Genomic DNA, 25,539 nt, shown 5'->3' on the forward strand with positions numbered 1-25,539 from the left:
GACACCCCTCTAGCAGGCCTTACAGCCCTAAGGCAGGGTGCACTATACCATAGGTGAGGGTACCAGTGCATGAGCATGGTACCCCTACAGTGTCTAAACAAAACCTTAGACATTGTAAGTGCAGGGTAGCCATAAGAGTATATGGTCTGGGAGTTTGTCAAACACGAACTCCACAGCACCATAATGGCTACACTGAAAACTGGGAAGTTTGGTATCAAACTTCTCAGCACAATAAATGCACACTGATGCCAGTGTACATTTTATTGTAAAATACACCCCAGAGGGCACCTTAGAGGTGCCCCCTGAAACTTAACCGACTATCTGTGTAGGCTGACTAGTTTTAGCAGCCTGCCACAAACCGAGACATGTTGCTGGCCCCATGGGGAGAGTGCCTTTGTCACTCTGAGGCCAGTAACAAAGCCTGCACTGGGTGGAGATGCTAACACCTCCCCCAGGCAGGAATTGTCACACCTGGCGGTGAGCCTCAAAGGCTCACCTCCTTTGTGCCAACCCAGCAGGACACTCCAGCTAGTGGAGTTGCCCGCCCCCTCCGGCCAGGCCCCACTTTTGGCGGCAAGGCCGGAGAAAATAATGAGAAAAACAAGGAGGAGTCACTGGCCAGTCAGGACAGCCCCTAAGGTGTCCTGAGCTGAAGTGACTCTAACTTTTAGAAATCCTCCATCTTGCAGATGGAGGATTCCCCCAATAGGGTTAGGATTGTGACCCCCTCCCCTTGGGAGGAGGCACAAAGAGGGTGTACCCACCCTCAGGGCTAGTAGCCATTGGCTACTAACCCCCTAGACCTAAACACGCCCTTAAATTTAGTATTTAAGGGCTACCCTGAACCCTAGAAAATTAGATTCCTGCAACTACAAGAAGAAGGACTGCCTAGCTGAAAAACCCCTGCAGAGGAAGACCAGAAGACGACAACTGCCTTGGCTCCAGAAACTCACCGGCCTGTCTCCTGCCTTCCAAAGATCCTGCTCCAGCGACGCCTTCCAAAGGGACCAGCGACCTCGACATCCTCTGAGGACTGCCCCTGCTTCAAAAAGACAAGAAACTCCCGAGGACAGCGGACCTGCTCCAAGAAAAGCTGCAACTTTGTTTCCAGCAGCTTTAAAGAACCCTGCAAGCTCCCCGCAAGAAGCGTGAGACTTGCAACACTGCACCCGGCGACCCCGACTCGGCTGGTGGCGATCCAACACCTCAGGAGGGACCCCAGGACTACTCTAAGACTGTGAGTACAAAAACCTGTCCCCCCTGAGCCCCCACAGCGCCGCCTGCAGAGGGAATCCCGAGGCTTCCCCTGACCGCGACTCTTTGAATCCTAAGTCCCGACACCTGGGAGAGACCCTGCACCCGCAGCCCCCAGGACCTGAAGGACCGGACTTTCACTGGAGGAGTGACCCCCAGGAGTCCCTCTCCCTTGCCCAAGTGGAGGTTTCCCCGAGGAACCCCCCCCTTGCCTGCCTGCAGCGCTGAAGAGATCCCTAGATCTCCCATTGACTTCCATTACAAACCCGACGCTTGTTTCTACACTGCACCCGGCCGCCCCCGCGCTGCTGAGGGTGAAATTTCTGTGTGGGCTTGTGTCCCCCCCGGTGCCCTACAAAACCCCCCTGGTCTGCCCTCCGAAGACGCGGGTACTTACCTGCAAGCAGACCGGAACCGGGGCACCCCCTTCTCTCCATTCTAGCCTATGTGTTTTGGGCACCACTTTGAACTCTGCACCTGACCGGCCCTGAGCTGCTGGTGTGGTGACTTTGGGGTTGCTCTGAACCCCCAACGGTGGGCTACCTTGGACCAAGAACTAAGCCCTGTAAGTGTCTTACTTACCTGGTTAACCTAACAAATACTTACCTCCCCTAGGAACTGTGAAAATTGCACTAAGTGTCCACTTTTAAAACAGCTATTTGTGAATAACTTGAAAAGTATACATGCAATTTTGATGATTTGAAGTTCCTAAAGTACTTACCTGCAATACCTTTCGAATGAGATATTACATGTAGAATTTGAACCTGTGGTTCTTAAAATAAACTAAGGAAAGATATTTTTCTATATAAAAACCTATTGGCTGGATTTGTCTCTGAGTGTGTGTACCTCATTTATTGCCTATGTGTATGTACAACAAATGCTTAACACTACTCCTTGGATAAGCCTACTGCTCGACCACACTACCACAAAATAGAGCATTAGTATTATCTATTTTTACCACTATTTTACCTCTAAGGGGAACCCTTGGACTCTGTGCATGCTATTCCTTACTTTGAAATAGCACATACAGAGCCAACTTCCTACAGCAGGTGTAAGGAAATGCCTCCTTGGCATGGTTACCCCCTGACTTTTTGCCTTTGCTGATGCTATGTTTTGAATTGAAAGTGTGCTGAGGCCTGCTAACCAGGCCCCAGCACCAGTGTTCTTTCCCTAACCTGTACTTTTGATTCCACAATTGGCACACCCTGGCATCCAGGTAAGTCCCTTTTAACTGGTACCCCTGGTACCAAGGGCCCTGATGCCAGGGAAGGTCTCTAAGGGCTGCAGCATATCTTATGCCACCCTGGGGACCCCTCACTCAGCACAGACACACTGCTTGCCAGCTTGTGTGTGCTGGTGAGAACAAAACGAGTAAGTCGACATGGTACTCCCCTCAGGGTGCCATGCCAACCTCACACTGCCTATGCAGTATAGGTAAGTCACCCTTCTAGTAGGCCTTACAGCCCTAAGGCAGGGTGCACTATACCATAGGTGAGGGCACCAGTGCATGAGTACTGTGCCCCTACAGTGTCTAAGCCAAACCTTAGACATTGTAAGTGCAGGGTAGCCCTAAGAGTATATGGTCTGGGAGTCTGTCAAACACGGACTCCACAGCACCATAATGGCTACACTGAAAACTGGGAAGTTTGGTATCAAACTTCTCAGCACAATAAATGTACACTGATGCCAGTGTACATTTTATTGTAAAATACACCCCAGAGGGCACCTTAGAGGTGCCCCCTGAAACCTTAACCGACTATCTGTGTAGGCTGACTGGTTCCAGCAGCCTGCCACAACCGAGACATGTTGCTGGCCCCATGGGGAGAGTGCCTTTGTCACTCTGAGGCCAGTAACAAAGCCTGCACTGGGTGGAGATGCTAACACCTCCCCCAGGCAGGAGCTGTAACACCTGGCGGTGAGCCTCAAAGGCTCACCCCTTTGTTCCAGCACCGCAGGACACTCCAGCTAGTGGAGTTGCCCGCCCCCTCCGGCCACGACCCCCACTTATCTCTTTTTGCCACTATCTTACCTCTAAGGGGAACCCTTGGACTCTGTGCATACTATTCCTTACTTTGAAATAGTGCATACAGAGCCAACTTCCTACAGCAGGAGACAGGCCGGTAGGACTGGGGCCAAAGCAGTTGGTGTCTTCTTTCTTCTTCTGCAGGGGTTTTCAGCTCAGCAGTCTCCTTCTTCGGTAAGTTGCAGGAATCTAAATTCTTAGGTTCAGGGAAGCCCTTAAATACTAAATTTAAGTGCGTGTTTAGGTCTGGGGGGTTAGTGGCCAGTGGCTACTAGCCCTGAGGGTGGGTACACCCTCTTTGTGCCTCCTCCCAAGGCGACGGGGTCACATTCCTATCCCTATTGGGGGAATCCTCCTTCTACAAGATGGAGGATTTCTAAAAGTCAGAGTCACCTCAGCTCAGGACACCTTAGGGGCTGTCCTGACTGGCCAGTGACTCCTCCTTGTTATTCTCATTATCTCCTCCGGCCTTGCCGCCAAAAGTGGGGCCGTGACCGGAGGGGGCGGGCAACTCCACTAGCTGGAGTGCCCTGTGGGGCTGGAACAAAGGGGGTAAGCCTTTGAGGCTCACCACCAGGTGTTACAGCTCCTGCCTGGGGGAGGTGATAGCATCTCCACCCAGTGCAGGCTTTGTTACAGGCCACAGAGTGACAAAGGCACTCTCCCCATGTGGCCAGCAACATGTCTCGAGTGTGGCAGGCTGCTAGAACCAGTCAGCCTACACGGGTAGTTGGATTAGGTTTCAGGGGGCACCTCTAAGGTGCCCTCTGGGGTGTATTTTACAATAAAGTGTACACTGGCATCAGTGTGCATTTATTGTGCTGAGAAGTTTGATACCAAACTTCCCAGTTTTCAGTGTAGCCATTATGGTGCTGTGGAGTCCGTGTTTGACAGACTCCCAGACCATATACTCTTATGGCTACCCTGCACTTACAATGTCTAAGGTTTGGCTTAGACACTGTAGGGGCACAGTGCTCATGCACTGGTGCCCTCACCTATGGTATAGTGCACCCTGCCTTAGGGCTGTAAGGCCTACTAGAGGGGTGACTTATCTATACTGCATAGGCAGTGTGAGGTTGGCATGGCACCCTGAGGGGAGTGCCATGTCGACTTACTCGTTTTGTTCTCACCAGCACACACAAGCTGGCAAGCAGTGTGTCTGTGCTGAGTGAGGGGTCCCTAGGGTGGCATAAGATATGCTGCAGCCCTTAGAGACATTCCCTGGCATCAGGGCCCTTGGTACCAGGGGTACCAGTTTTCAAGGGACTTACCTGGATGCCAGGGTGTGCCAATTGTGGAATCAAAAGTACAGGTTAGGGAAAGAACACTGGTGCTGGGGCCTGGTTAGCAGGCCTCAGCACACTTTCAATTCAAAACATAGCATCAGCAAATGCAAAAAGTCAGGGGGTAACGATGCCAAGGAGGCATTTCCTTACAACATGGTGTCATGCAACTAACACTGGAATCTGTGTAGTTGCAAGATTCCAACATGTTTGATACCAAACATACCTAGGTTCGGAGAAGCCATTATGTAGATGCACTACTCGTGTTGACCCGTGTCCACGCCATACCTAAAGATGACTTACCTGCACTTACAGTCCAGGAATGGGCCTGGGGTCTGTAGGGGCACCCTGCTAATGCAAGGGTACCCTCACACTTGGAGACATGCATCCTGTCCCTGGGCCGTAGGGCCTGCCAGAGGGGTGACTTATAATGTTTCAGTTTAGTGACCAGGTTCGGTGGTAAAAGGGTGCACATACCATTTCATGCAGGTTACAATGGAAGTCCTGCAGACGCAGTTTGCATGGGCTCCCGTGGGTGGCACAATATATGCTGCAGCCCATGGAAGACTCCTGGTGTACCGATGTCCTGGGTACTTAAGTGCCATGTACTAGATACTTACATGGGTGCACCAGTATGCCAATTGTGGGTGTAAAATGTTTACCAGCAACCAAATTTAGAGGAGAGAGCTCAGTCACTGGGGTCCTGATTAGCAGGATCCAAGTGCACTACAGTCTAAACACACTGACATCAGGCAAAAAGTGGGGATAACTATACTAGAAAGATGGCACCTTCCTACAGTCAGGAATCTGAGTTCTGGGGTCCAGGGATGCCCTCAATACTCAATTTAGGGGTGAACCTGAACCGGTCCAGTCTCTTTCTTGCGTGACGATTGAGTGGCGGCAGTTGACAGCTTTTTACCTTCCGCCCTTAGTGTAGGAAGTTGGCTCTGTATATTAGTAAATAAGTGAGCGATAGTGTGCCCAGAGTCCACTGGTTCCCCTTAGAGGTTGATAGTGTCAAAATTTGATAATTCCAATGCTCTATTTTGTGGTAGTGTGGTCGAGCAGTAGGCATATCAGAGGGCAGTGTTAAGCATTTGTTGTACACACACAGGTAATAAATGAGGAACACACACTCAAATACTTAACTCAAGGCCAATAGTTTTTATATAGAAAAATATAGTTTCTTAATTTATTTTAGAACCACAAAATTCAAGATTTGAAGTAAATATTAAAATGCAAGGTACTCCACACAGGTAAGTAAGGAACTTTGAATTAGAGCAGTAACATACACAGTTTTAGTTAAAATGGCAATAAGCTATTTTAAAAGTGGACACTGTGCAAAAATCAGCAGTTCCTGGGGGAGGTAGGTATTGGTTAGTTTTTTCAGGTAAGTAAGGCACTTAAAAGTTCAGTTTTCTGGGCATCGGTAACCCACCGTTGGGGGTTCAAGACAACCCCAAAGTCACTACACCAGCAACACAGGGCCAGTCAGGTGCAGAGGTCAAAGGAGGGCCCAAAACACACAGGTGCCTATGGAGAACAGGGGTGCTCCGTTTCCAGTCTGTCAACAGGTAAGTACCTGCGTCTTCAGGGAGCAGACCAGGTGGAGTTTTGTAGAGCACTAGGGGGGGGACACAATTAGGCACACAAAACTCACCCTCAGAGACACAGGGGTGGCCGGGTGCACTGTGCTTAGCAGGCATCGGGTTTTTCTATAGGAATCAATGGAGGGACCTGGGGTCACTCTAGCGGTGCAGGCAGGGCACAGGGGGGCTTCTCAGGCCAGCCCCCGACTGGGCTAGGCAGAGGGTTGCCTGATGGTCACTTCTGCACTGGAGTTCGGTTCCTTCTGGTCCTGGGGGCGGCCGGTGCAGTGCTTGGTCCAGGTGTCGGGTTCTTTGTTCCAGGCATTTGCTGTCAGTGGGAGCCTCTGGATCCTCTCTGCATGCGTCCCTGTGGGGTACAGGGGAGTCGTCTCGGGTTACTCACAAGGTCGCAGTCGCCTGGGAGCCCTCTCTGCAGTGTTGGTTCTCTGGAGTTCGACCCGGGGTCGTCCGATGCAGAGTGTGAAGTCTCACGCTTCCGGCGGGAAGAGTGAGTTCTTTAAAAGTTGCAAAAAAGTTGCAAAGTTGTTGCTGTTTTTGAGCGGTGCCGCTGTTCTCAGGAGTTTCTTGGTCCTTCGGTTCAGGGCAGTCCTCTGAGGCTTCAGAGGTCGCTGGTCCCTGTCGGATGCGTTGTTGTACAGATTCTTTGAGTCTGGAGACAGGCCGGTAGGGCTGGGGCCAAGTCAGTTGTCATCTCCGTCGTCTCTGCAGGGCTTTCAGGTCAGCAGTCCTTCTTGATGTAGGTTGCAGGAATCTGATTTCCTGGGTTCTGGGTCGCTTCTAAATACTAGATATAGGGGTGTGTTTAGGTCAGGAGGGCAGTAGCCAAGGGCTACTGTCCTGGAGGGTGGCTACACCCTCTTTGTGCCTCCTCCCTGAGGGGAGGGGGGCACATCCCTAATCCTATTGGGGGAATCCTCCAATCTCAAGATGGAGGATTTCTAAAGGCAGGGGTCACCTCAGCTCAGGACACCTTAGGGGCTGTCCTGACTGGTGGGTGGCTCCTCCTTGTTTTTCTCATTATCCTCTCCTGCCTTGCTGCCAAAAGTGGGGGCAGTAGCCTGAGGGGTGGGCATCTCCATTAGCTGGGATGCCCTGGGGTGCTGTAACAAAAGGCATGAGCCTTTGAGGCTCACCGCCAGGTGTTACATTCCTGAAGGGGGAGGTGAGAAGCACCTCCACCTAGTAAAGGCTTTGTTCCTGGCCACAGTGACAAAGGCACTCTCCCCATGTAGCCTGGTTGTGGCAGGCTGGCAGAAACTGGTCAGCCTAGCACTAGGAGTCGGACTGGTATTCAGGGAGCGTTTCTAAGATGCCCTCTTGGTGCATTCTACAATAAATCCCACACTGGCATCAGTGTGCATTTATTGTGCTGAGAAGTTTGATAACAAACTTCCCAGATTTCAGTGTAGCCATTATGGAACTGTGGAGTTTGTGTCTGACAAACTCCCAGACCATATTCTCTTTATGGCTACCCTGCACTTACAATGTCTTAGGTTTTGCTTAGACACTGTAGGGGCATAGTGCTCATGCACATATGCCCTCACCTGTGGTATAGTGCACCCTGCCTTAGGGCTGTAAAGCCTGCTAGAGGGGTGACTTACCTATGCCACAGGCAGTATTTTGTGTGCATGGCATCCTGAGGGGGATGCCATGCCGACTTTGCCTTTTTCTCCCCACCAACACACACAATCTGCAATGGCAGTGTGCTTGTGTTAGGTAATGGGTCCCTTAAGGTGGCACAACATATGCTGCAGCCCTTAGGGGCCTTCCCTGGTCACAGGGCCCTTGGTACCACTGGTACCTTTTACAAGGGACTTATCTGTGTGCCAGGGGTGTGCCAATTGTGGAAACAATGGTACATTTTAGGTGAAAGAACACTGGTGCTGGGGCCTGGTTAGCTGGGTCCCAGCACACTTCTCAGTCAAGTCAGCATCAGTATCAGGCAAAAAGTGGGAGGTAACTGCAACAGGGAGCCATTTCCTTACATTTGGGATCTATGTGACCCGTATCCTATTCCAGATAATGATCCTGACTTACACCCCTCCAAGCCTTCTCCACCAGAGGACACTACTGCATACATGTAGGTTGTTTCCAGGGCAGCTGCTTATCATGGGGTGCTTATGCATACTGAGCCCCTAGAGGAGGAGTTCTTGTTCAACACTCTATCTTCCACTCACTCTAGATATCAGTGCCTTCCCATGTTGCCTGGAATGTTCATATATGCAGACCAAATTTTTAGTGAGCCTGTCAAAGCTAGAGTAATTACTCAGTGAATTGACAAAAAGTACAAACCTGCTCCTACACACCCAGACTACATCACACACCAAGTTCCTCCAGATTCAGTGGTGGTGAGTGCAGCTAGAAAAAGGACTAATAGCCAGTCCTCGGGGGATGTTCCTCCACCTGATAAGGAGAGTAGGAAGTTTGATGCCGCTGGCAAAAGAGTGGCCACGCAAGCGGCCAACCAATGGCGAATTGCAAATTAGCAAGCACTTCTTGCCAGATACAATAGAGCCCACTGGGATGAGATGCAAGAACTCATACAGCACCTCCCAAAAGAGCACCAAAAGAGAGCACAACAGATCGTAGAAGAGGGAGAGGCCATAAGTAACAACCAGATTAGGTCTACCCTCAATGCTGCCGATACAGCCGCAAGGAGTGTAAATACTGCCATTACAATAAGAAGGCATGCATGGTTACCATCTTCTGGCTTTAAACCAGAAATCCAACAGGCAGTACTTGACATGCCTTTTGATAAGAAACACTTATTTGGGCCTGAGGTCGATACGACCATAGAAAAGCTGAGGAAAGACTCCGATACTGCCAAAGCAATGGGAGCATTATGCTCAACACCATATAGAAGCTCCTTTCGCAGGCCACAGTTTAGGAGAGGATTCAAACCACAATCCTCTGAAGCTTCTTCTTCCCAGGCAAAGCAGGGACAACAGCAGCAACAAAATCAGAGAGGGGGGTTTAGAGGGTCCTATAGAGGACAATATTTTAGAAACATAGGCAAGTTCCAAGCCTCAAAACAAGCCACTACACCATCCAAACAGGGACTTCTTTCCTACCCCTCCACCCCACACATCTCCTGTGGGAGAAAGACTACAGAAATTCCACTCTCATTGGCAAAATATCACCACAGACAGTTGGGTGGTATCAATTATCTGCACTGGCTATTGCCTAGAATTAATCTCCACCCCTCCAAACATTCCACCACGTTACCACAAATTGTCCCCAGAACACAACGTTCTGTTGCAACAGGATGCACAATCTCTACTACTAAAACAAGCAATAGAATTTATCCCACATTCTCAACAAGGAACAGGAGTATATTCACTATACTACCTTATTCCCCAAAAAGATGGCACTCTAGGGCCTATCCTAGACCTCAGGCCTCTCAATCTATACATCCTGTCAGAACATTTTCACATGGTAACTCTGCAGGATGTAATTCCACTACTACAGAAACAAGATTACATGACTGCTTTAAACCTCAAAGATGCGTACTTCCATATACCCATCCATCCAGCCGACAGAAAATACCTCAGGCTTGTCATAGCAGGAAAGCCTTACCAATTCAAAGTTCTGCCATTCGGCATAACAGCTCCAAGATTGTTCACAAAATGTATATCAGTAGTAGCAGCCTTTTTAAGAAGGCAACACATTCACGTCTTTCCATATCTAAACGATTGGCTAATGAAATCAAGCAATTTTACACAATGCCAACAACACACTCAGTACGTAATAGAAACCTTGCATACACTAGGGTTCACTCTAAATTACCAGAATTCTCATTTTCAACCAGCATAAGTACAACCTTACCTAGGTGCTATTCTAAATACTCAAAAAGTCATAGCATATCCACATACACAAAGGACACAGGCTTTCCAAAATCTCATACCACCCATACAGCCAAATCAACAATACACTGTAAGATTTATCAGGAAGGTTCTAGGAATGATGGCATCTTGCATAGCAATAGTACCACATGCAAGACTCAAAATGAGGCCTCTACAACAATGCCTCTCGCAACAATGGTCTCAAGCACACTGTCAATTGCAAGCTCTAGTGTTGATAGACCAAACGCACACGTCCCTTCAGTGGTGTTATCTCAGCAATCTAATGAAGCGACAGTCATTTCAAGACCCTGTGCCTCTGACCACAATAACAGACGCACCAATGACAGGTTGGGGAGCCCATCTCGACAACCTACCATTCAAGAGGAATGGGATTCCAATCAGAAGGAATTTCACATAAACCATTTAGAATTATTAGCTGTGTTTCGTGCCCTAAAAGCATTTCAACCCCTTCTCAAACACAAGATTGTTCTGATAAAAACAGAGAAAATGACGACCATGTGTTACCTCAGAAAACAAGGCGGGACACATTCATCTCAAATGTCCCTATTAGCCCAGACAATATGGAAATGGGCATTTCACAATCACATTCATCTGTTAGCAGAATACATTCCAGGAATACACAATCAGCTGGCGGATCTCCTAAGCGGAAATCACCAACAAACACACAAATAGGAGATTCACTTCCAGGTACCTCAAAAGTACGTTGAAAATGGGGAACACCAGAAATAGACCTATTCGCAACAAGCTAAAACACAAAATGCCAAGACTTCACATCCAGACACCCACATCCCCTATCCAAGGGCAATACTCTATGGGTCAATTGGTCAGGGATATTTGACTTGCGCTTTTCCCCCTCTCCCACGCCTTCTCTTTCAGGTCAACAGGCTACGTCAGACTTCTCTCACCATGCTACTGATAGCCCCAACGTGGGCACGACAACATTGGTACACAACACTCCTAGACTCGCCTGTAGTACTTTATTCCAAACTCCCATACAGACCAGATTTGTTAAAACAAAACAAAGGTCAAATCAGGCACCCAAATCCCAGTGCTCTCAATTTAGCGATTTGGCTCCTGAAGTCATAGAATTTGGATACCTAAAACTTCCATTGGAATGTATGGAAGTGCTTAAACAGGCACGTAAACCTACTACTAGACAGTGTTATGCTAACATAAGGAAAAGATTTGTTTACTACTGTCAATCCAAAAACACTGATCCACTTACAGCATCAATACAAGATATTGTATGCTGCCTACTACATTTGCAAAAATCTAATTTGACTTTTTCATCTATTAAAATTCACCTTACTGCAATATCTTCATACTTACAGATTATTCAGCACACTTCTCTATTCAGAGTTCCTGTTATAAAAGCCTTCATGGGAAGATTAAAATGCATGATTCCACCTAGAACACCACCTGTCCCTTCTTGGAATCTAAATATCGTACTCACCAGACTCATGGGCCCACCTTTTGAACCCATGCATTCTTGTCAAATTCAATTTTTGACATGGAAGATTTCCTTCCTCGTAGCTATCACTTCATTACGAAGAGTTAGTGAAATACAAGCATTCACTCTTGAGGAACCTTTTTTCCAAGTACGCAAACGTAAAGTTGTACTTAAATTTCTCCCAAAAGTCGTATTTCCTTTTCGCATCAACCAAACAGTGGAATTGCCAGTCTTCTTTCCACAGCCTGACTCAGTTGCGGAAAGAGCCCTTCATACTCAAGAGCTCTTATGTACTATATAGATAGATTTGAGGAAAACAAAACAACTTTTCGTTGCATTTCAGCATCCACATAAAGGCAATCCTATCTCTAAACAAGGGTTAGCAAGATGGATTGTTAGATGCATAGAACATGTTACATTAAGGCAAAAAGACAACTTTTGATCACACCTAGAGCACATTCTACAAGCAAGAAAGGTGCGTCTATGGGATTATTAGGAAACATACCAATGGCTGATATATGTAAAGCTGCCACATGGTCTGCTTCTCATACATTTACAAAACATTACTGTGTAGATGTATCTTCAAAGCAACTGACCAATGTAGGCCAAGCTGTCTTACGAACACTATTTCAAACAACTTCAACTTCTACAGGCAACCACTGCTTATTTTTGGGAGGATTAACTGCTTTGTAGTTTATGCATAACATGTGTATCTGCAGCTACACATGCCATTGAACGGAAAATGTCACTTACCTAGTGTACATCTGTTCGTGGCATGTACTGCTGCAGATTCACACGGACCCTCCCTCCTCCCCGGAAACCTATAGTCGTTTAAGTTTATCATTTGTAGATACATTTACATTTGCATGAACATCTCCTTATATTCTTATACTCTATCACTCTTTCCTTCACCCTTTGTGGGAAAACAATCTAACAATGAAGTTGATGCCCATGCGCACTGTAACCGAGAGGAGGAGTCACTTGATCCTGTGACTCCAAAAAGACTTCTTAGAAGAAAAACAACTTGTAATACTCCAAGCCCAACACTAGATGTCGGAAGAGATATGCATAGCATGTGAATCTGCAGCACTACAAACCACAAACAGGTGTCCACTGGGGAAGTGACATTTTCCATATATATAAGGTAGTGGCTAATAATGACTTTCCTACCTAAAGTCACTTGATTATTGTTTACGAGTTCTGCAGGCTAAGGGTACTGTGAAAGTCAGTCTACACCTGCTAGTGCAGGTGTAGGCCAAAGTAGTCTTTTAGCAATGTTGCTGCTTCTCTTGACATTCTTTAGTCAGTCAAGACGTCATGTTATGCCCTTTTCAAAATTCTATTCTTCAGATCTTTGTCTTTGAACTGATAATGCGATTGAAGCTGGTGCTTGAATCGGGAATTTTGGGTTGCTTCAAGAGCAATAGCATTTTTTTACGTTTCAAAGCAAATCAAAACTAAAAGTAAAACATATGTTTGCAGAGTAGACTATCTCCGCAGATGTTGTGAACTTATACCTTAAGGTTTCAGGACCTCCTACTACTTTATTGCACAAAAGCGAACAAACAGAAAAAAGTTAGGGCTCTGGGACACCGTTCTGCTGCACTTAGAGTTGAAAAACCAGCAGCATCAGTAGAAAACTTGGGGGTGACCATACAAAAAGAGACATTTTCTTACACTAGAGCACTGAAAACTAGCACAGTCACATATTAAAACCTTGCACCCAGCAGCCGTCAGCTTTTGGGGGCACCACCGATGGGAGAGACAAAGGAGCAGACCATCCATGATGACTTGTTCAGCACAACAGATATCCAAGTCCACCTCTTGATGCCCTCCACCAAGCAGAATGGTGGTGGCAACAAAGAGACAATCAGCAGACCTCTGCTAAAAGGTCACTCCTATATAAATAAAGCAGCCCAGTTCCATCCTCACGCACATTATCTTACACACTCTTTGATACCAAATCTAAAGGTCAGGAATGCCAGCAATACATTTTGCCAGACTATGGAAGCTGTCCCTCAGCCTTCATCATGTCATGCTTTGATTTTGATTTCAAAATGTATCCCACTGGCACACAAACATTCAACATGGAGTCGTGCTACCAATCACTGTATATACTTCAGTACACTCATCACTCGGTTGGAAAGGTCATTGCAGGGTTCCTACATATCATGGTAGTGTAAATTTACTGGAGTGAAGCCGATAGGATTCTCACTAAGAAAAGGAAACCATTTTCTCTTCCAGGGGATCCTCATCAGTAGTCATAATACATTGAATTATTCCCGCCCTCATCCCGGAGTACATAACACATATACATATTTATAGTTAATAGCGAATTTACTTGCGAATGTATATGCCCACTTGGGCAGTACAAGATACAATGGTAGTAATTGAGATATGGGTTTGAGTATTAAATACTTATATGAAATATTTTATAAAATATATTGGATTTTAACTTGATAAAATATATATAGATATTTTTACTCAAACGTCATGGAAATGAAATATGTAATTGTAATATTTATTTGAGATATTTAATAATTGAATTATTTTATAAATTTGCAATAGTGTATCAAATATTTATTTATTATATTTTCTACCATCTGTTTGAAGAGTAACATCATGAGAAGTAACTTTGAACAAGTCTTTTGATAATGTAAACCTTATGAGGGATATCAGTGTGATTTAAAAACTATTTAAAAACTATTTAACATTTATTACAGTGTATTAAGATTGAATGTGCACTTTAAAGATGGCCACCACAAATACGTGTTCTTCTGTGGGTGTATTAGGATTTGTCTGTTTTTTATTTTTATTATTATTTTTATTTTCACTCTTATTTTTATTTCTATGACCAACTTGGGCTGTATATATGTGAAGCACTTTATTTATGTGGTGTCCATGAGTAAGGCTGTTGCCGAAACGCGTTGGATTTTGTGCTGAAATAAACTGAATTTTCATATTGGAGGTGTCCTGGTTCTCCTGATATTGGAAGGAGTGTCTAAGGTTATATTAGGGTCTCTCGGAACCCATCCAGGACCGCTGTGTGGAGCACCTGCATTCCGGGACTTGGTTACGAATTATTTTTTGCAAATGCGGGAGCCCCTGTATTGGAACTGCAACAGGAGATTTGATTGCACATGTGAGGTCGTGTAAATTACGGAGTGAGTGCCAATTTGAATTATATATGCTTTAGAAGAGACATCGTTGAGAGGCTACGCGGGACGGTGTGAGACGACTGCACCGGTGTGGTGTCGGAGAAATTTTACAAGTGAGGTTTTGCCTTTTGCTTTCGGAGCCGGAGGGTGTGGCGTGGTTGCGCGGCACATTCTACTGTGCTCTGTGGGGTGGAAGTGCTCGTTAGCACGTCTACACCCCGAAGTATTTTCAAAGCAAACAGACCAAGGAGCGGAAACCCATGGGCGACGGCATCCACCGTTCATGAACATCGGAGGGGCGCGTGCTACGCTTTCAGTGTATATCGCGGGTTGTTAATGGGCAAACGTTTGTGTTTCTCCCCTGTGTATCTGGAATTAAAACTCACCATTTGCGGAAGGAGGAAATCAAAACGGCACTGTGGAGCAGTATATTATTGATTCGGGACTCTGGAAGTAGTCGCGCAGCCCTGTACCAATGCTGCAGATGAGCGTTGTTACAAGAGAAACGTCACTAGTGAAGGCGTTCGCTGTTTGAAGAGCGATTGAAGGACTTAATCATAGTGAGGTGTTCATTTGCTGTGGTAAGTGAACGAAGGTGGTTTCGCGGCTGTGAATGTACAATAATAATATTTATCGACATACCAGTGGAAAATTGGATGATCAGAAAAAGATTGCCATTAATCCGTTAATGTGAGGTATATACAATCTGGAGAAGCTAACTGTGTTAGTCTAAAGACGTAAGCAGTGAATGAAGGTGGGAATCTTTTCTGGAGAGGGCACACTCTTTACCACCTAATCATCAGTTACAATTGGCTTACTCTCGGCCGTATCATGAATGTTTGGGGGTGTTTTTAAACATCCTTGATGTGAATCAGTACCTAATTGTAGCAGATTACAGGAACAGAGTGGCCAATGCATCAGATTTGAAGTTGTATTGTCCACATCCAGAATAACAACAGAGATATAAGCGTTTATTTGTTTTGAGGAAATTATTCAATTTGTCTCAGCAAGTATGGCTTCCGGATTGGAAGCACGACGAAAGGAGAAATCGGATAAATTATTTTTTGCTCAGATGGAGGATGGATCCAATGCTCAGCTGGGTGGTTGTAATATGAAGGTAGAAGTGAAGTTGCAAACCCTATATGACAAAATGGAAAAATTGCACATAAAGGAATTATCTAAATGGTGGGAGGTGGAATCATTACAAAGGTATATTGATGTAGGGCGTGTCCCCAGAGGTTTGAGAATTTATACTATACCAACGTATGAGGATCCCGACCCAGAAATGTTGGAGGAGTGGGCTGAAAATTCGAAACAGAGCTCACTCAACATGATGCGTATATTGATCAAGTATGCAATAAAGGATAGAAGTAAACTTCTGGAGGAGATGGAGAAAGTGAGACTAGAATTACTGTCATTGGCTACGCAAGAAATGTTTTATGAGTATATGAAGGGTTTAGAGAAGAAATTGTACAAACTAGAGGAAGAGATCACTGGCAAGAAGCAAAGAAAATATATACGAGACTTTAAAGATTATCAGGCTGGTCGAATCTTAACCTTTCAACGAAAATACGACCATATGTATGAGAGTAGCACTGATGTTGAGGTAAGGAATACTGAACGAGTAAGTCAGCTAGTTGAGGAACAAGAAGAAAGTGACATTTCGGATGGGAACCTCTCGGATGTGCCTGACACGGTTTTGTCTGGGGCTTTGACATCAGACAAAGAAAAGGATAGATCGAATTTTTTAAAGCAATTCAGACTGTTGAATCAGGGAAGGTTGGAACAACACAAAGGAATTCATCCCCAGAGGGGCAGAGGACGAGGAGTCAGAGGAAGAGGAACAGACCAGCCAAGGAGAGGGGGCGCAGGAGAAGACGCAAGGCCCTTGGGAGTGGTAACTCGTGCACGCAAGTAAAAACTATGAATGTCGTTAATCTCTCCAGCAGAGTATTGTCTGCTGTTGAAGAGGATCTCCTTTCTCTTGGCTTATCCTTTTGCCCAACTGGTGGTTTCAAATATACTCAAACTAGGATTGACACCTTCAAATTCATCAGAAAATTGAAATTAAAAAAGTGGTACCACACTAAAGTTAAAAGTGATGAGAAAGTGGTGGTAAGAGATAATGAGAGTAAACTATGCATTTCGGATATTGATGTACTTCACACAGCAATGGATTTGTGTGAGGGGGTGGATGCTCATGAGGATCCTATTCTAAATTTGATGGGATTAGATATCGCCTTAGACAGTACATGTCCTAGCAATTTTAAACCGAAATCGACCTTTCTTCCTGCCATCCATTGTGATGCTCTGGATGTTTTTGAAAGAGAAATGACTAAACAACTGAAAAAGTTGAAATATGGTGTATTGAATGTGAAAAATAGCAATCTATCGGGTGAGCAGTGGCAAGCTCTCCAAGAACTGAAAAAAGATCTCACTATTGTCATTAGACAATCTGACAAGGGGGGCAATGTGGTTATTCAGGATACCATTAAATATGTGGCAGAGGGAGTGAGACAGCTCAGTAATGTCCAATGTTATGAGGAAGTGAGCTGGGGTGTTGTGAGATTAATGAATGAGAAATATCATGCCATGCTTATAGATTGGAAAGATCAGGGTATGATAGAATGGGACGAGTTCCTGTTTCTTAAGTGTGATCATCCGAAGATCCCAGTGCTATATCTCCTTCCGAAGATTCACAAAGATATGGTTAGTCCACCGGGGAGACCTATAGTTTCGGCTATGGATTCTCTTTTGGAAAATACATCTAAATATATCGATTATTTTCTACGCCCCTTTGTTGAGTCAATACCCTCCTATGTGAGAGACACTACACACTTTCTAAAAATCATTGAGGACATTCAATGGGATGATGACTTTTTATTATTGACCCTAGATGTGACCAGCTTGTATACAAGTATAGATCATGACTTAGGGGTAAGAGCTATTAGACATTTTCTTAGAGCGAAATCTTTGTCTTTCCTTTTTCACTCAGAAATGTTATGTACTATGATTGAGTTCTGTCTTAAGAATAATTTATTTATTTTTGATGATCATCTGTACAAACAGTTGCAAGGGACAGCTATGGGCACCTGCTTCGCCCCCAGCTATGCCAATTTGTTCATGGGCTGGTGGGAGGAACAGGTGTCTGAAGTGATCACTCAATTTGATGTCAATGTGGTCCTATGGTGCCGTTTTATTGACGACATTTTTGTAATCTGGAAGGGTGATGAGAAAGGAGCTAGACAATTTGTACAAGACTTGAACAATAATGATTACAATTTGAGATTTACTGAACATTTGAATCCAAATTGTATTGAGTTCCTTGATGTGGAAGTCTATGTAAGAGATAACAGATTGGTGACCAAATTGTTTAGGAAAGCGACAGCTGGTAACAGCTTGCGCATCCCATATGGGGAATTGCTGAGAGCCCGGAGGAACTGTAGTGAGACAGCAGATTTCCAACAGGAATGTGAAGTAATGTGTGAAAGATTTAGAAGTAGAGGCTATGGGGTTAAAGTTATTAATCAAGCTAGACGGAAAGTAGAGTCCTTGAAGAGAGATGATGTTTTGTATAGGACTAATGAGAGTCAGGTGAAGGACAATGACCCAATCAGATTCATTACGACATACAACCAGTCTTATAAAATACAGTCTATTCTTAGCAAAAGCTGGCACATTCTACAGACTGACTCCACTATAAACAATTGGATTGGTGACAATCCTCAAATAACCTTCAGGAGAAATAGATCTTTGAAAGACAATTTATGTCGCAATGATGTAACATTGAAGGGATATATGGAGAATACTAAAGTGGCAGGTTTTGCTTGTTGTATGAAATGCAAAGCTTGCAGAACTAGTAACAATTGTAGAACACTAAATGTTCCAGGGATGTCAGACAGTTTTACAATTAGGGGGAACTTTAATTGTAACACAACTTATTGTGTTTATTGTCTGATATGTCCATGTGACAAATTGTACGTGGGGAGCACGATACATAGTGCAAAGAAAAGAGTTCTGGAACACAGACGAGCTATCAAGAATTATGATAAAAACTATCCGGTAGCGAGGCACTTCTTTAAGCAACATTTTGGTAATGAGAATTTATTGAAATTTGTGGTCATTGATCAAGTCAAGATCAACAAAAGGTGCGGTAATAGAGTAAGGACGTTACGTACTTTGGAGTCTAAATACATAATTGAGTTTGAGACATTGGAACCTGTAGGGCTGAATTCGAGTGAGGAACTGAGTATCCATCTAGAGTAATTAATATATTTTGAGGATATTCGGAGATTTGTAGTACAATGAGCATTTTTTACCACAATAGTATTTTGTAGTGTTGGTGTTATTTCAATGTATATTAAGATATGGAGAGGTGTTAATTTTTTATTATGAATGAAATTTGTATGTCCACCCATTTGGGTTAATAAGTCATGATGCACTAGTAGAACGAGGTCGTTTATGTATAACATCAGAAATGATATGTTATCCTCCAGGACAGTTACTTGCGAATGTATATGCCCACTTGGGCAGTACAAGATACAATGGTAGTAATTGAGATATGGGTTTGAGTATTAAATACTTATATGAAATATTTTATAAAATATATTGGATTTTAACTTGATAAAATATATATAGATATTTTTACTCAAACGTCATGGAAATGAAATATGTAATTGTAATATTTATTTGAGATATTTAATAATTGAATTATTTTATAAATTTGCAATAGTGTATCAAATATTTATTTATTATATTTTCTACCATCTGTTTGAAGAGTAACATCATGAGAAGTAACTTTGAACAAGTCTTTTGATAATGTAAACCTTATGAGGGATATCAGTGTGATTTAAAAACTATTTTAAAACTATTTAACATTTATTACAGTGTATTAAGATTGAATGTGCACTTTAAAGATGGCCACCACAAATACGTGTTCTTCTGTGGGTGTATTAGGATTTGTCTGTTTTTTATTTTTATTATTATTTTTATTTTCACTCTTATTTTTATTTCTATGACCAACTTGGGCTGTATATATGTGAAGCACTTTATTTATGTGGTGTCCATGAGTAAGGCTGTTGCCGAAACGCGTTGGATTTTGTGCTGAAATAAACTGAATTTTCATATTGGAGGTGTCCTGGTTCTCCTGATATTGGAAGGAGTGTCTAAGGTTATATTAGGGTCTCTCGGAACCCATCCAGGACCGCTGTGTGGAGCACCTGCATTCCGGGACTTGGTTACGAAATATATATATATATATATATATATATATTATAAAGATAAAAACATGTCTAATTTTTGTTAATTTTTTCTTTAATAAATATCAAAATCCAGAATTTCTGAAACTCAGAAAAAAAGGAGGCATTGATAATAACAATACTGTGTTTTATTGAAGAGAAAACTGCAATGAAAAGCACAGACATTTTTAGCCAATAGGCTGCATTCAGCTCAACATGGTAAATCAAAAAAATGGCACTGTGTCTTTAAGGCCTCTGAGACCTCCAGTAACCTTCATTGCTCTGAGGTCAGAGAAAGGTGGCAGGCAAGTTCTGTTTTTCTGGCTCCTTCAGAAAGGATCCCAGAGCACTTGCTCCTGAGTCTTTGTGAATAAAAAGTTACATTTCTCTCATAAATTTAAAAGAATTTGACTTCATTTCACGTTTTTAAGTATTTTGAAACATTTTTCTGACTGAAAAGTGTAGTTTTATCAGTCAAAATGGCATCTCTTTTTAACAAATGTCCCTCCTGTAGGAGGAAGCTGGGAATTTCTAACCCTCGTCTGCATTGCTTGTTTACCAGCTTCTCATAATCCGGAGACACGTTAACACTGTAAAACCCTGTCAAAAAGGACTCTCCGAGACAGAGAGAAGAGCAGACCATGCACTTTAAGAAAGAGGAAAGGTGAGACCTTCAAGTGGCCTTGTGGGGTCAAAAACCTTTACAGAGCCCTCCTGTCTGGGACATCGAGGAAGGTGAATGGAAAAATGTCGTTCATCACCATAGTCATCAGATAGGTGGAAAGTAGAACCTATCTGTTCCCTCATAGGGATCGATGTCAAGAATGCCAGGCTGACCGCTGTCGACACGCCAGACGTCTGAGAAGTCACCGGTGAGGTATGGTCAATCGACGTCAAGAGCTCCAGTCCGGTCGACATGACCGACGTCAGAAGTCGCCGTTGAGACATGGTCATTTGTCATCAAGGCAAGCTGCATCATTGGCGGCATGTTTACCGTCTACTATTCCGACGCCACAAGAGATATAGACGCACAGGATTCAACATCAAGGCCTAACTCCCATCACGCGACATCAACACCACCTATGGGAGGGTACAATATTGATGTCGGGAGACACTCTACTTCAAGCACTATCAACGTCAGATACGACAACAGCTAGACAGGCCCAGATCAACTTTGCAGCCAAGATTCTCGATGTCGAGAAGTAGATCTCCAGATTCATTAATGAAGAGACGGCACCCGGGCCAGGTAAGTCCTCACTACAATCTCCACATCTCCCTCAATCACATCTGACTCTAGGTTCAGACTAATCAAGAACCTATTCTCCATCCAGACATACACCTATGCCATCAAGGTTGTCAGGCAGATCTAGGAGGCCACTCAGATGGGGAACACCAAGTAAAGAACCACGATCTCCCAGATCTCGGTCTACATCTACGCATACCAGATCTCGGTCCAGATCATGTTACCATTACTGTTCCAGATCTCGAAGAAGGCATAGATTATCTTCTTGGTCTTCGACTTCTCGTTCCTCCAAAACGGACTATTCACCACCACTGTCTGACTCCCCTCCAGCTAGAATCTCTCCTGTGGACGACTTGGTACATCAATTATGTCCTCATCAGAGGAGCAACAAAGCTAAACATAGACATTGCAACACTTTTGTCTACGATGTCAGTGATTTGTTTAAACACTCCATCACAGGTCTTCCTCCAGACCACTACTGCCTTTAGTACCCGACCTTCTTGAACCTGCCATGCACACTTTTCTTACTCCAGCATCTGTTCGAGCTGTACCATCGAGGCTCGAGAAAAAATATAAGGCACATGATCAAGACCCTTTGTTCCTCCGATCAGATCCTCTCCCAGATTCGGTGATTGTGGCAGCTGCAAATAAAAACCATGTCCCTGCTTCATCCACACCGGCACCACCGGATAAAGACAGTAAGTAATTTGACTTGATGGGGAAGAAAATGTGTAATACCTCTGCATCATACAGTAAGGTATCCAGTGCAACAGCATTGCTTGACAGGTACAATAGGTCTTTGTGGGACTCTTTCTAGGTTTATAGAAAAACTACCTAAGGAAGACAGCCAGGATTTTCAGGAAATCTTTGAAGAGGCGGTCTAGTGGCAAACCAGGCCATCAGCGCGGAAGCTGATGTCTACGATCTCTCCACTCATGGTTATTCTCACGGCATCACTACAAGGCATTTGTCATGGCTAAGACTTACAGGGTTAAAGCCTGAAGCACAGCAGAGAATATTAAATCTCATTTTTCACTGGATTGTCTTTTTTTTTTTTTTTTTGACACACACCATGAGGAAATGGCCATGAAAGCGGAGGCAGACAATCTCAAGGCAGTGGGGCTTGAGAAATGAAAAGATTTCAGACAAAGATTCAGGCCTTATGACCAATGTCATATACAGCAGAGGGTTCAAACCCCTCACTGGGTGCCCCAACAACATAGTCGGTCGCATCACTATCCTCGACGCCCAGGAAGAGGAAAAAATGCTCCCCATTCTTCCTCATCCAAAGGACAGTCAAAACAGTGAGTCACAGCTTCCCTGTTCTCGGTCTCCTGCTCCGGGGGGGGAAGCATTGCCAAGCATTTAAGAGTGGCATGATATAACAAACGACATATGGGTTTTGAACATTGTTCAAAATGGTTACCTACTCAAGATCAAATCTCTTCCACCGGAAGTACCACCGAAAGCAACATTCCGCCATCAATAGAGCTTGTTGCGAAAGGAAGTAGACATGTTACTTCAGAAAGAGGCTTAGACGAAGTTCCACTCTCACAATGGGGGTACAGGAGCTTGCGCGTGTTATTTCCTCATCCAGAAAAAAAGACCCGACTCAAGACTACAGACCGATCTTAGACCTGCAGCTCCTGAACAAGTTCATCCAAAAAGAAAAAGTCAGAACGCTTGCACTTCCTCGGATCTACCCCCAACTCCATCAGGGGGACTGGATTTGCTCTATAGACTTTCAGGATGCCTACTTCCATATTCCAGTCGCAACAAAACGACAGTATCTGTGCTTTAGAGTAGCATCCAAGCACAAAGTCTTACCCTTCGGCCTAAAATCAGCCCGCAAACATTCTCGAAATGCATGGCAGTAGTTGATGCACATCTGAAAAGGAAACGAGGGATGACAAAATACTACTTCTCACAAGGGAAGTCAAAAAACCACTTCAATGGTGGATGCAGGCACAGAATTTATGGATAGGAGTTCCTTTTCACCCTGAGCTTCCTACACAAACTTTGATCAGACACTTCCTCTCAGGGTTGAGGGGGCTCACATGGGTCCCTTACAATTTCAGGGCCTGTGGTCCGACAAAGAACAACTTTATCACATCAACATGTTGGAACTCAGAGCTGTCCATCTAGCATTGAAATCCCTCTATCCTTTCATTCAGACGAACTCTCTGCTTGTTCAAACGGACAATACCACAAAGCATTATCTGAACAAGCAAGGAGGGACCCGATCACGGCTCCTGTCGTTGGAAGCACAAGCTATCTGGAAGTGGCAAACTAGCCAGAAACTTGACAATATCGGCGGTTCACCTACCAGAATCCTTCAACACTCGAGCAGAATTTCTGAGCCGCAAGTATGCAGAAGATCACAACTGGGTTCTAAACGGTGAAGTTTTTCAAACTATTTTCGGGAATGGAGGCAACTGCAAATAGACCTATTTGCATGCGAAGCAAACAAAAAAAGCCCAAGCTTTGCATCCAGGTTTTACCGACCAGGGACAGAGGGGAATGCCCTTTTGATGAATTGATCAGAAAGTTTTCTGTATGCATTTCCTCCCATTCCTCTAATTCCGAAGGTCATCAGCAAGCTCTACAGAGCCAGGACCAGAATGATCCTGATTGCCCCTTCATGGCCTCTCCAGTGGTGGAACATCTGTCAGAGAAACCACACATGAGATTGCTGTGCAGACCGGATCTCCTTCGCAAACTCGAGGGGAAGATACTCCATCCCAGCCTTCCTTCGTTCATCTTGACCGCATTGCTAATGGATTCCTTCAATATGGTCATCTAGGTATTTCACAGGAATGCTTGGACATTCTCAAGGCATCCAAAAGAACATCAACAAGACCTTCATATGCGTTTAAATGGAAAAGATTTTTTATGTGGTGCACCCAGAATAATTTTCCTTTGGTTCTGGGGCAGGAGGATGTCAGTTTACCTTCCCTTCTCTGTTTGGCAAAATCAGGTTTGCGGTTTTCATCAAAAAAGGAACATCATGCAGCTATTACTGCTTATAGAAAATCGCCTTCTCAGACATCCTTTTCTCGAATGCCTGTTAAAGATTTTTTAGAGGTTTTAAGAAAAGATTTCCCCCCCTGTACATTTACCTTCTACTCCTTAGGAGCTAAATGTGGTACTTTCAAAACTGATGGATCCACCCTTTGAGCCCATACATAAGTCCTCTGTACAGCATATGACATGGAAAACAGAGTTTCTTGTATCTCGCAGAAAAAGCTAACTTCAGGCTCTGTGTGCAAGAGAGCCTTACACAATGTTCCATGACAATAGGTTAGTTATGAGAACCCATCCTAGTTTCCTGCCACCTGGGTTTTCTGATTTCCATATTAACCAGACTATTTTATCCCTTTGTTTATCCCCAAACCATCCACACCAGCAGAAAAAGCTCTACTCTTTAGATCTGAAAAGAGTTCTGGAGTTCTATTTGGATACAACGAAAGACATTAGACACTCAGATCATTTATTTGTGAGCTATGGTCCAATGAGAAAAGGCATGACTGCTTCCAAGCAAACTGTCTCTAGATGGATAGTTTCCTGCATTATGTTTACTTACTAGTTGGCTAATAAGCTTTTGACCGCCAGACCTAAAGCCCATTCTACCAGAGGCAAGGCAACAACAACAACTCTTCTGAAAAATGTACCCATCTCTGAAACTTGCAAAGCAGCGACGTGGAGATCGGTACATACTTTCACAAGGCACTACTTGTTACTCTATTCAATGCTTGCGACTATTGATGAGGATCCCCTGGAAGAGAAGAATAAGTTACTTGCCTGTAATCCTAGTTCTCTTCCCGATGAATCCTATCAAAGTTATAAGCGAACCCTCCCACCTCTCCGGACGAACCTCACTTACAGCAGTTCATGTTTAGTGTAGTTTTTCATTCTTCACTTCACCACATAAAGGTACTGACCTAACTGTCACCTTTCTCTGACCTCTAAGGCATGGTGAGATACTGGAGGGTCTCTGAGGCCTTAAAGGCAAGGATTATAGGTAAGTAACTTTTCCATCCTGCACAACAGATCAGAAAAACAAAATGCTGCCACCACCACTTAATGATTGTGTCTGGAGACACAGTAGTCCGTTGATCTTAAACATATTTGTTCAACCCCTTCACACCATAGAACCAAGCCCCGGGTCAATGAACCGTATTCACAGTCTAGGCCGCAAAGCAAAAGAACAACTTAGGATACTCGTAAAACTATGAAGATGACGTTCCTGTTGCTTATTCACAGTAAAGCATGCCATGAGATGTTCAGCCATCTAACATGGGTAAAATAGAAGGAGTAGCAGGAAAGAACCGTGCAGAACCAATGTGAAGGGCAAACTCGTGAGACATGTCAAGGTCGTTGCCACCTGCAGTGCTCTGCCTGTCGTAAGGAGCGAATTA

General features: G+C 44.3%; 1 protein-coding gene across 1 annotated transcript in view; it reads left to right on the forward strand.

Moving 5' to 3' along the window:
- ZZZ3 (zinc finger ZZ-type containing 3) overlaps nt 1–25,539 on the forward strand; it is a 388,382-nt gene that overhangs the window by 216,733 nt on the left and 146,110 nt on the right. The gene's annotated exons all lie outside the window — the stretch shown is intronic.

The sequence above is a fragment of the Pleurodeles waltl genome, chromosome 4_2 (genome assembly GCF_031143425.1).
Source record: "Pleurodeles waltl isolate 20211129_DDA chromosome 4_2, aPleWal1.hap1.20221129, whole genome shotgun sequence".
Lineage (NCBI taxonomy): Eukaryota > Metazoa > Chordata > Amphibia > Caudata > Salamandridae > Pleurodeles > Pleurodeles waltl.